Consider the following 13,575-nt stretch of genomic DNA (forward strand, 5'->3'; position numbering starts at 1 on the left):
TTGCCATTTTTCTAAAACAATTTTTTTTTTGTGCAGAATTGTGTGATTAGGTATGTCTTAGAGGCCCCTTCTCAATTCTGAAAAAAAAACCCTTTGCATATTCTCTTTTTTCAAGTCAAATGACTTGAAATGATGATGCTACTAATTTGTTAATTAGTGGAAATGAATAGAATGTAGGCCTACTACTCAGTATATGAAATTTCATCTTTATTCAGTGCTCCCTTGATTGTGGTTGCAAAAGAGTTTTACACCCTGTTTTTTTGTTCCATTGATTAAAAAAGAGCACAGCTTGGTGAGAATAAGCACTTGAATAGGCCCTAAACTACAAAACACTTTTCCAGAGAGGGCATTTTCTTTCCATTATTGAGATAGGTTAAGAAAGTACATTTGCATTGGGTTAGTCATCATTTTGAAACATACAGTCTGCTCTTTCAGAATCTGCCTTGAATTAAAAATCAGTGTCTGGCTAACTTTTTGGTGACTTTATGATGCAGGGTCACATTTAATCTTGAAAACCCAGCTTACTGAAGCCAGAATGACATGTAATGATGTTATGTGCAATGTACGTATAGATCTTCTCAATGAATGGCACTTCATAGTCAGTGGTGTAACAACACTGCATGCACCTCACTGAGCCAAGCTTTTATAGGAACTTTCCAGACAATTTCCAAGAAAATGTGATGGAAAATATTGCGATTTGGTCACTCAGGTGAATTCTGGTAATATTATTTGCAAGCAGTCTGGCTTATTCCGTCTTTTGAAACAAAAACCATCACATTTTGAACATCAACCTTTCATTGATCGCTGTTTAAGCATGACCAATAATGTTGCAGGTTCACATGATATTGGAGTTGAAGGATAAAACTCACATGCAAATTGCTCGATCAAGTGCACAGAGTTACATTAACGTACGAATAAGGGTAAATCAAAAGTGTGAAGACATTGAGTGTGAGTATTATTTAACCCGTTCCTTGCGCAATTCTTTGAGTGTCTTAAATGCCCCCAAACAAGATTCTTTTTGCCCGTTGACAGAGAACGGACAGGTTGGTAATCCACCTGAGTGACGCAGTCAAGCGGTACATGTATCCCCTTTCCACGGTCAATTACATGTGCCAGTGAACAATGAAACTATCGATCGAGTGCAAGGTATGAATAGATCGTGCGCTGATGGGCTCACAGACTCTGTTGTTCTACACAAAACCGGGCACTTGAATATGATTATTGGGGTCAGCGAATACAAAATCTACTCGAGCTCAGCTTCGATCACTATGTACATGTTCATATGAGTTTTATAGCAAAGCAGGCACAAACTAAATCAGAAAAAGGAAATAATGCTGTGATATCCACATTATTCCAAAAGAAAGAGAACATATGGTGATAGAATGAACTCTTATCTTTTTATCAAACCCATTTTTCTGGGAATTACAACACAAAGAAACATGAATTAGGCCACAAAAGTAGGCACTCTTATCTTCATCTTGGTATACCAGGTTCCCGCATATCAGTTGCTGCGACGGGAACCTGGTATACCAGGTTCCCGTAAGGAACGGGTTAAAATGATATTTGAATATGATTTAACATGCGATTTGAATTTTAAAAAGAAATTTCCTGACAAGTGTTTGACTGACTTGAAAGGCTGATGCTAGGTGAAAATGTTGAAATGTCAAATTCAGGGAGTCTATAATTGTTTTGTTTGTTTTGTTTGTGGGGTGTTCATGACTTTTCTTTTTTTTTCTCTCTTTTTTTTTATATTTATTTGGGGGGGGGGGGTCATGATCGAAAAATGCACAGAAAATGGGAAGATAATATTTGGGTTTATGGAATATATCCACAACCAAGAAGTTTGTGATACCACTGGAGAAATTAAGAGTTTATGTTATGGGTCCTAGACAAAAGGAGTTTTTTTTTTCCTTTTTCTTAATGTATGAAACCATAATGCATTGTTTGGCTGTCCCACGTCTGGTAAACACAGACACAGCATCTTGCTTGGATAATGACCTTTTCAATAAAACTGACATAAAGGAATATGGACTTGTTGAGCAGTACACTGTACAAAACGATGTAAGACTCCCATTTCACTGTGTGTTGACTTGAAAGAAAAAAATACAGTGTACAATAAAATCATTTAATGTATATCTACTATTTCCATATATATGAATGGTACATTCCTTCCTTTTTTAAACTATTTTAAAAGCAGATATCGTACCCTGTTTACCCTCAGAATGATAATTCCTGGCCACCAACTGCTTGTTCAGAACTTCCTAGAACGCATTGCAAATGAGGGCCAATACACATGCTCCCACATTTGCTGAGTCTACAAACTTTGTAGCATACTATGGGTTGCATCAATTAAAGGGACTGTACAGTACTGGTTGAGGTGAGGATTCAGCTTGTAACATTTTGTGAGATATATAGAAACCACTCTATGAAATGTTAAAGAGCATAATGCGCTGGGGCGACAAGACCTTGTATCTACAAAATGTCAAATATTCAGGAGAGCTGAAAAACATGGCAGCCAAAGCACTGTATCAAAATAATGAGAAAGCTTTTCCTTTGACATATCATGGTGGCTTCATTTTGGGGGTAAGACAGCTAGGATTTGGACAGGACATCACTTACCTGATTATCTGCCCATTAATCAAAAAGAGTCATTTTCACCAAAATTTCAGATCCGAGGTCTTGTCGCCCCAGCGACGATACAATTCTAAAGGGGAATCAAAAGTTTATTTGATGAAAATCGGTTTTGAAATGACTGAGATATCTTAAAACAAAGTACTAGTAAAACAAAGGGATCGTAATAAAAGTCGTGGCCTGTCAATGTTATTAGGATTGCTTTTTTTTTTATATCTCAGCCATTTCAAGGCCAATTTTCACCAAATAAACATTTAATCCTTCTTGAAATTACATGCTCTTTCATATTTCATAAGAGATTTCTCATTATCTCACAAAAAAAAAAAATGTTATACAAGTAAACCTGAATCCTCACCTCAACCAGTAGTGTACAGTCCCTTTAGATTCATGAGAATGCCGTGTCTGAAATATGGAATATACCTGCAGTTGATGCTAATACTGGTTGTTTGGTGAAGCATTTCAAAGTTGAGCTAAGACTACTTTAGCCTGTCAAATATTCAGTCAATCTACAGTCAAACAGTGTAGTGTTTTTCTTCATCTGTGTGGTGTTTTAGATGGAGTAGAAAGAATTGCTCTCCTTTGAAGTCATGTGGATCACACTTCAGGGGATGCTTTATTTGAAAGATCAAATATGCCAAATTAAAGATAGGAAACTGATAAGTGCAAATGTGCACATCATTGAAAAATATTCAGCTTTTAAGAGGACCCAAATTTCATTTTGTTTCGATCTGCACACTAGGAGGAGAACAGAAAAAAGTGTATAATTTTGATTTCTGTCATCAGCCGTTCTAAACGAATTCTAGTAATTCATTCAAAATTTTACACTGAAATATAACTGGTAATTTTCATGAAATCTATAACTCTTTCTTCATCCCCAAAGTTCGTGTTGGAACTAGAGCGAAGTCGAGCACGGCTTTAGAGTATGTGGGAATGTTAGATGCCTCACTTAACATTTTGGAAGGTCAGAAGCCACTTTGTGTGCAATGATTTCACAGAGTTGCCACTCAATCTTTAACATGTCCGTGAATATACATAATTGATATCTCATGTGAAGGTTGTGAAAGTCACATGCCCAACCAGTTAAAGTGGAAGTTGGAGTGTAGCATTCCTGTACCTATTTCATAATTTATCTTTTAAAACGATAACTCTCAACTCTGCTATATAGAGACCATCGCTCATGTAGTAAATAAAATTCAAATAAATCGCTAGGTGTTTGATAAAGAAAATTCTAAGAACAAAAATAACTTGCTGAAGATCAATACTATGATATTATAGGTCCTAACTAAGAGGGGTGTTCATTGGTCAGAGTACTTTCTCTCGTTTGCCAAGAATATTCAATTGCTTCTTTTTTCTTTTTTTTTGAGACCTGATATTGAGGTATCTGCCTTGCATAGTGCAGTGCTGACACTTCGTAACTGTACTCCAGTTTTGATATGTCCCACGTATACACCAGTCAGAGACTTGCTTTCTTTCCGTGTTCGATAAAGTTTGTTATTGACATTGAATGTCCAAATATTGACCTCTGTTCTGTAATTATCAAGTTTGCCCTTCGACTGTCATACCTTCCTTTCAACCATTATCGTGTGACATTTACCGGAGATTCGACGAGATTGCTCAGGCTTTAATAGAACAGTGACCCCAAAGTTATGATAATAAATTATGGCTATCCACCAGTACTATAAGAATTTGATGCAGAGATAGCTGGCGAACCACTTCTGGTCTCTTTGGCCCGAATTCACGAAGGTGGTACAATCTTTGTCTATGGTTTAAACCATGGACAAAGATTGTACCACCTTCGTGAATTCGGGCCTTTGTGATTCTGGTGTGATGTCAGTCATGTCCTCTCACAGCTGGTAATTTTTTGGAAAAGCATCCTATGAAATGAAGTGGTCATCAACCTTAAAATTGGGATTTTGCCCTGATTTTGTTCTAGCATGTGGCGAAACCATGGTGCATGTGAGAGGTTCATGTCTAAAAAAAAATTGTTCCTGACGATCTTGTTCTCAATGCATGTATGATCTACATTTAATGGGAAGAATGAAGCGAAGACTCGAGGGAGATCCGGGAATAGCACTCGTTAATTTGTGAGAGTTGTGCAGGGTTGGCCCAAAAGAGGGAGCCCTAGCCGGTTTGTGTATCTCTATATCTTTTGAGGCATCATTGCCATGCTGCAATAAAATCTTCTTTTTCTTACTGTGAACAAAATGTTTCGAAAATGTGTGATTTTTCTCTATCTCATTGTCGTATGTATGCTGCTGTGTGTCAATCATCATTTTTTTGTCCCCGCCGAACGAGTTCGAGCAGGGGACTATGAAAAGGGCTCCGTACGTGTGTGTGTCCGTGTGTGTGTGTCCGTGTGTGTGTCCGTGTGTATGTGTGTGTGTATGTGTGTGCGTCCGTGTGTGATCAAAATGTTCAATTTGCTACTTCTCTGTCATTTATGAGCCAATTTTGATTCTGTTTGCTTTATATGATAGCACTACATGGGAGCTTTGAAACTTCTACACAGAATTTCAGTTGTGACCTTGACCTTTGACCTATATTGTACATTTTGCTACAAAATGCTACTCCTTCGCCATTTCTAACCCGATTTCGATTCCGTTTGCTTTATATGATGGCACTAGGTGAGGGCTTCAAAACTTCTACACAGAATTTTGACTTTTGACTTCTTTGACCTTTGACCTTGATTTTGGACCTATATTGTACATTTTGCTACAAAATGCTACTCAGCCATTTCTAACCCGATTTCGATTCCGTTTGCTTTATGTGATGGCACTGGGGGAGGGCTTCAAAACTTCTACACAGAATTTTGATCTTTGACTTCTTTGACCTTGACCTTGATTTTTGACCTATATTGTACATTTTGCTACAAAATGCTACTCCTTCGCCATTTCTAACCCGATTTCGATTCTGTTTGCTTTATGTGATGGCACTAGGTGAGGGCTTCAAAACTTTTTATAAAATGGGTTCAAGAATGTAGCCAATTGGAAGCGCTGAAATGAGTCACGTGTGCGTGCATTATTTTCTTCAGGTAAGCACTAAGAAGAGTCTCTCTTCCACCTCCCTGGCCTGACGTACGTCACAATGTTTTACACTAGCAGTGCGCACTCAATCAGTTGTTACAAGTGCGTCACGCGCTACTATACGCGCTGTCAATCCTGTAAACAACTTCTAGTTCGGGCCGCGGGCTGCCACAACAGCCGGCGGCCTTTCTTGTGCATAACAGTACGTGGCGTACGTATACTCTTATACGAACGTACCTAGGTGAGTGTGCGGGATTTCCGAGTGCGACGTGCGTAAATGTTTGGGACGAACATCTTCGGACATCTTGACTTTTGAGCGAGTGCTACATGTAGCTGACTGGTATTGACCCACAAAGGTACGTGAATAATGCTGTTAGTTTTCGACCCATTTTATAAAACTAATGATGCACAGGATTATTTCGTGGCGTTAGTGAAGGTGCGGCTCACTCTCGAGTATTGACAACGGTTGCAAACATGCACTCGGCTGCGCCTCGTGCATGTCGCACCATTGTCAATACTCTCGAGCGCGCCGCACCTTCACTAACACACTCTATCCTGTGCATCATTATATCAACTGCTTGTTACGACACTGTACGGTCATCACAAAATACTACTGAAATAATATATATATCTTTAGCTGCAACAAACTCATTGATGCCAGTCCAAAGATTTAAACTTCCGGCGGGGACATAATTACGCACCGCGTAATTTCTACTTTTCCTTGTTGTTGCTGTCTTACTGGTCTTATCTCTTTATTGATATGTATGTGTGTAATATGTGTATACTACGTATATAGGTGTATCATATATATGCAATGAATATAATAGAAAACATGATTTCTATCATGTATCATCGAGAAGTTACAAATATTTATGTACAATCGAAATTAATGATAATAATAATAATTATTATTATAATGATAATACCTTATGTGTGTATATATTATATATAGGCTATTATATCACATACAATTGATATAATGTAAAATATGATTTATATCATATATCATCGAGGTATAACAGATATTTGTTATTTTCATTATAATCATAAGTAGCATTATCGTTATCATTATTTGGTTACAGTTACGACTATCACCTCTACTATGGTAACTAACTTAAGTTTTGTTATAATCATCAACATCAACATCTTCATTATAATTTTAGAAGTGGCGTTGTACAGTTTTAGTAAAAGTAAAGTACAGACGCTGTTTGTGTGTGAACTTCTGTTACGGTAACTTGCATTAATGAAGCTACCCAAATTTTGCCACCAACAATATTTGATAACCAAAGCTTCACAATAGTCATGCTTGAAGTGAAATTCCATCCCATTTTATTTCAGTGTGTATCAAAACACCAGAGTAAAATCGGACAGAATTACAACAGTTTTATTACATCGTATAATCAAGACATAAAAACGGAAGTCACAGAATGAAATAAAAAAAGGAAATCAAATGTTTTCAAGGAACATTTATAAGCCAGAGATGCACATCAGAAGCAAACATTTTATAAACGTCATGTTTTTTGTTCATATGTTATTGACTACAGGTCATTTCTCTTAATAGTGGTTCTCGTTGGGTTCGTACAAATTTAGAAATACACATGTACATGTAGTTTGATGCGAAAGATACAACTTTAACTCCATGTTCGATTATCAGTGTTGTGTCTTCAGGGGAGCTTAAGCGAGGTATTTTTTTTTAATTGAAAATGTGAGACATGTATAATGATGACGTGATCACTTCTAATTTACATATTATGTTATTGCCAACTATAACACCAGTTTCATGAAAGCATGTACTACTTCAACTTGCGTATCTTTTTTTATTATTATTATTATTATTATTTGGGGGTTCTTTAGGTGTTGGTGAATCCTCTATTCTTCTCTTTGTCTACATTGGTACATGTATTGACGCAAACAAGCGTGGTCCGAAATTGCAGTTTAAAGTGCGCAGATATACTCCATGTTAAAGCTTCAACACACTGTGGATGAAATCAAAGAACATTTCGTTCAAACTGTTATATGAAAATTGGATGGGAAGAAAGAAAACTATAATACTGAAGTTTAAAATCTCTCATGCAACAGTCAGAGTCACTTAAACTGTTCACAAACTGATTATGGTAATTGATTTTGGACCGTCTGTGTTTACGTGTGTGTGCGTGTGTGTTGTTGTTGTTTTGTTGTTGTTGTTGTTTTGCACTGGAAGCGCCCATGTAAGGACCAAATAAAGTTATGACGTCATCACCTCATAGGCTCATACCACACTCACACAGCAGCAAATCGCTATGCACATTACACATACATACACACAACAAAAATATCATGAAGATCATTCATTGTTCTTGGTTAATTGACGAACCTTTCCCCCTGAAGTCATAATTGTACGTAATTTCAAAACTGTAAATAAATTATTATTTAATGCTATTAATGTATTTTTTCGTCTTCCTGTGTATAATATTTACGACCACTATCACTATCTGGAAAAAAACAAAACAAATAGAAAGTTTCAAGGCTTTACCATTAAAGATTTCATGTCCGAATGTGATGAATCTTCTAGCATTCTGTGGAAACTATGACGGCCCTGTTTATTATTTCCTAAAAGTCAACCTGGAAAAAAAAAATGATGTCGAGTTGCATTGTCACCACACCACAGTGTGATGACGGGAAGCTTGTTGCAGAATGAGCCACTCGACGGCAAAGCTTGGCTTTTGATGTAGGCTGAGATCATTATATGATCAGCTCCTTTTGGCTATGATGTATTGTGGTGCAATAGCAACATTAACCAGCAGCGTTTCTCCTGAAAGTAACAAGACTATAACGCTCATGGTTTATAGTACGTAATATGAGATACCAAATATCCGTGTCAGGAAAGTGTGTCCTGTGTGACTTGACGAATCAGAAAAATGAACTCCCGGAAGTGCCCCATCACACCCACAACCAATCACAGTTCAATTCCTTTCCCCTTTTCCAAGTAAACTCGAATCTTGGCTTGGAGCAGCACAAACACTGATTCATCAGGATTATAAATATCAACATTTCCGCCTTTCATAGATGTCATCCTGAGTACCCCCACCCTTCCCTCAGTACAGCCCAGCCTGTCAAGAGTTTACAAACTTTCTAAACTTTCCAATAGGTATACTTGGTCGTAGTGTGGGCCAAATAATCATAGCAGACCATGCACAATAAAAGTATCTTGATTTACAAAATAATGGTTACAGCTCGTTATTCCGAAGGTTCGTTATTCCGAAGGCTCTTTATTCCTAAGATTCGTTGTTCCGAAAGTTCATTGTTCCGAATTTCATTTCCGGATTAACCAATCTTCGGAATAACGAACCTGCGGAATAACGCCACAAATTTTCGGATTAACGAACCCTTTTTCATTTTCGGATTCACGAACCTCTAGGTATAGGGAATTTGCGTGTTTCGGATTAACGACCCTTCGGAATAACGAACAGCACCCCAAAAGAATGACCGTCGCCGTAATATTTACATCTCTCAAACTTCGATTCCCGCTCCCTGTCCCTTTACTTATTTGTTTTATAATCGTTCTACTGTTCTGACATCACAGAGTGTTAATACAGAAAAGGCGGTATCATAGGGCCCACGTGGAATTCAGCAAAATGTGAAAACTCAACATCATTAAACTTATTGAATAAACAGATTTCGGCATATTTCATGCGAGTCTTTTCGCAAGAACTTAATCCATGTTCTAAATACTTGAGGAAATATCTCGATGTTCTCTGTACAGGGAAGTACATGGTCTCACCACTGTGCTTCTTATAGGAGTCGACATCATGCTATGATATACCAGTCAGGCCAGGAAAGTTATCATCACAAACCTCCTTTCCTGCTAGAAGACGCAAGAAACTGTCGGTCGAGGAGCCCCGGATACAGGTATTATGTAAGAAAAATCGCTGCAAGATGTTGATATGACGAGTGTGGTGGTGGTGGTGGTGGTGGTGGTGTGTGTGTGTGTGTGGGGGGGGGGGGGTGTAGGGGGAAGGGAGAGGCGGCTGGAGGCGGTAGAGGTGGAATAATCCTGTATAATGTATATACAGTGTATAATGAATTTGAATAAATTCACACGCACAATGATAAACGTTATGTATTGCGCCTAGCCAATGTTGCTGGACAGTATTCAGCATATAGTTTTATTTATCTACTTATTCATTTCCAGCAATAGGGTTGGTAGCCCTTTCAGCACAGCTGATTTTCAAAGGGGTCCACTTGACATATATACATATAAGATTCATATAAAAAACAACAACAGCAATAAATACATATTTAAACTTGTACAACATGGGTATGAAATCATTGTAAAAATGAAAAAAAAAAATGACTTACTGTCGACAAATCAAGATAATTCGTCAAAATTATTTCAGTAGCAATAAAAAAGATTATACACAAAATAACTTACAGTTATATATCAATATTACATAATCATGATTATACCATATATTAAAATAATGGCAGTTATTAAAAAAAAGACTATAGAAATATGCTCAGAGAACTCAACTTAACACAACGGAATACCTAACCAAAATACTAATTAACATTAACAAAAAATATGTTTGAGTGTGTGTGTGTATATATTATGAAGAAGGGGATATCAAAAGCCGGAAACTTCGAACCGGCGACCAAATAATAAATAAAACAATACTTAATGCAATAAAGATATTGAAAATATGAATACAAATATATCAAATTACAACTTAAAAAGTCTCATTTTTCATCTTCTTAGAAAAACAATGTATATCTTTAGTGTTCCGGGTGACCAATGACAATGAATTGAATAAACCTGAACTTGCATACAAGAAAAAAATCTTCTTTTCATAAAATTTGTTTGAGAATTACGGAGTTTATAACTGTGTCCTCTTAAATGTATTCTTGATGAAAGATGTTGTGGTGCAAATCCGTACAAACATCTATGCAACAAAATCACATTTACTCTTTTCCAACGAACATATATTGAATAAATACCTGATTTACTGAACAATATCGAGGTTCTTTCTAAATTATCTACTTTTAAAACAATACGTAAAGCCCTTTTCTGTAAAACAAAGAGCCTATTAAAAATGGACTTTGCAGCATTACTCCATACTGGTGAGCAATAATCCAGATGAAATTGAATGATAGAAAAATAAAACATGTTTGCAACTTTAAAATTCACATAAAAGCGGATTTTCCTCAGTAGGAACAAATTTCCCAAAATTTTCCCTCTTATATAATCCACGTGAAGTTTCCATGTAAGGTTTGGAGCAAATACTACTCCTAAATATTTACATTTATATACTTCTTTCAATCGTATACCATTAATTTTATCTGAAGGATAATAACAGAATCATGAAAATACTCCAACCTCTTCCTTCTTCTACAATTATTATGAAGCGGTGTGCTGGCACTTGAGAAAAAAACAAACAAACAAACAAACAGACAATCCTCCCTTCCTCTCTCCCTCTCTCCCCAAAACAAACATACAAACAAGTAAACAAACAAAACAAACAAACAAATAGAGGGCCATTATGTGCGTTATGTACTTCCAACTGGTCGGTATACACTGCAGTTCACCCATCTAGTGGAGACCTGAAGAGGTATGTTCAAACAATTTTGAGTGACGTAATAGCTTACATCAAGACCGTGACATGAATCAAAACAACCTACCCCAGAAAAAAAAAGAGAGAGAGAGAGAAATGATCAAAACAAGTGACGTGCTTTTTTTCTCTCTTTTTTTTTCAGTGCAATTCCCTGAATAAGGACCTGACAGACCTGTACAATAATTATCTCCGTGGAAAACACAGTGCGGAAAGGTCAAACCTTGAACTTGTGCCACAGCTTGTGGTTGTGGGCGCGCCAACACCGCGCCTCCGGTTTATCTTGAATGGTATAATACTTTGTGATGTTTCAACCAGTAACAATTCAAGAGCGATGTTCTAAAAGATAAAATGATTTAACAGATCAATGGATGAATAAGCAAGGTCGATCAGGTAGGTTGATTGGTCGAATCATCCAATCTGTTTCTAGATGAATCTCGCGGAATCATTTGGAAATCCGCAACACTTATTCAGGAAGGAAGGAATCATAATAAGGTAGGTAATCACGCAACCGGATCTTCTAGGTATACAAAAACAATCAAACAAACCAAATAAACTGCGAACCCCTCATCCGAAGCTCTCGAGCAGGGCTTATAAAAGTCGATAGCCTGCATGTTTAGTTACAATAGTTCGCAGATACCGCTGATATAGCAGACACACTTACTACTCTCTCGCGATCGGAACAGAAACTCACCAAAATGCTGGACGAGAAGAATTTGATGGAGCCGCGCCAGAAGGTAGGAACTCTTTCACCTGTATTCTAGTGCCTCTGTTTGAGCATAAAGGAATGATATAGTTTTAGTTGAAATGGGGCTTTAGGTTACCAACTTTTTTTTTGCGAGATAATGAGAAACTTCCAATGAAAAAGAAAAGAACGTACAATTCTAAGAGGAAATTGGTGGGATCCACCTGTTATTAGGAATTCACGCGGCTTTGTCTAGAATCGCTTTATTTTGGATATCTCAGTCATTTCAAAACCAATAATTTTTTATCAAATAAGCTTTGAATTCCTCTTGACTGTACGCTCGTAAATGTTTCAAAGGTGGTTTCTAATCATGTTACAAAAAGTTGAAAGCTGAATCCCCATCTAAACCAGATCTATACCATCCCTTTAACTCATAAACCAACGCTTTTGTCAACTCCATAATCTATTAAGTCTGTTAACTCAGAATCACGAATATTTGAAGGTAATGTACCCTATAGCTTTGCAAATTTCACCAAAACATTTTGAATAGTTGTTGAATTACATCTCTTATTTCAAATTACTCAACAAAATTCAGAAAATTAGGGTGAATGGAGAACTGATATAGCAAAGGCAACATGCATCTCAGAAAATGCAAAAAAAAAAAATGAAGAGAAAATGCGAAGGGAGATTGGAAAGAACAATGAATAAAAGTTTTCATTCACATGAATAAAGGTTGTGATAAGTTATGTACTTATAATTTATGTATTGTGCATTGTTGACAGGTATACAACTTTATCAAAAAAGAAAAAAGAAATCCATATCTACGATACAAGATTGTTAAGAGGTGTACAACGCTTTGAGACTATGAGAGGTACAGGCCCTATATTTATGATAATAGAAAACAGCCGACGATATCAATTTCAGATTTTGAAGATAAAGCCGGATAAAATCTGTCAAAGTTAGGAATAACCTTCGATTACATCTTGGGCATTACAGTCGGGGCATCGTTCCACCGTGGCCATCATCGCTCTCTTCTTCAACGTCGCTTTCGCTGTCGCCGTCCTGCTCATCCTAGCCTTCATGTCCAAGAATATGTCGTGTGAAGTCGAGCGAGCAGACGGTCCTGTAAGCTCAACAGACAAGGTATGTTTTGTCTGAAGAAGGAACAGCAAGCTGAAAATTAAACGCATCAGCCCATGATGATTACGATGTGTTGATGATCTACCATTGTGTTTTTCCTCTCAAAATATTGATGATGTGCATGGATGATATTTGTATCATAGGAGTAGAAAGATTTCATAACACTACACACAAGTAACGGTCAGTATAAGTGCTTTTCATTATTGATCTTTTCCATCATTACAAGTTCAAATTTTACAATTTTTTATCTTTTCATTTATGTTAGTATACAGTGCATGCGATCACATTCTGATTATAATTATTGATTATTATGTAAAACGAGAAAGCAAATATGTATTACGTGTCAACCGTTATGCTACATTAGTTTGTTGCCACCTGCTCATCGTCCGACAATGTGATAAGTTGTATCTATGATACAAAAATGTATATAATTTGGTGTGTGTTCGGGGGGATGTGTGTTGTGCTGGTGTAATCATTTTTCTTGGAGGGTGGGGATGATACATTTGTCATT

Source organism: Diadema antillarum, unplaced genomic scaffold, assembly GCF_040938485.1.
Source record: "Diadema antillarum isolate AM-2024a unplaced genomic scaffold, OU_Dant_1.0 seq00001098_RagTag, whole genome shotgun sequence".
In the NCBI taxonomy this organism is placed as follows: Eukaryota; Metazoa; Echinodermata; class Echinoidea; order Diadematoida; family Diadematidae; genus Diadema; species Diadema antillarum.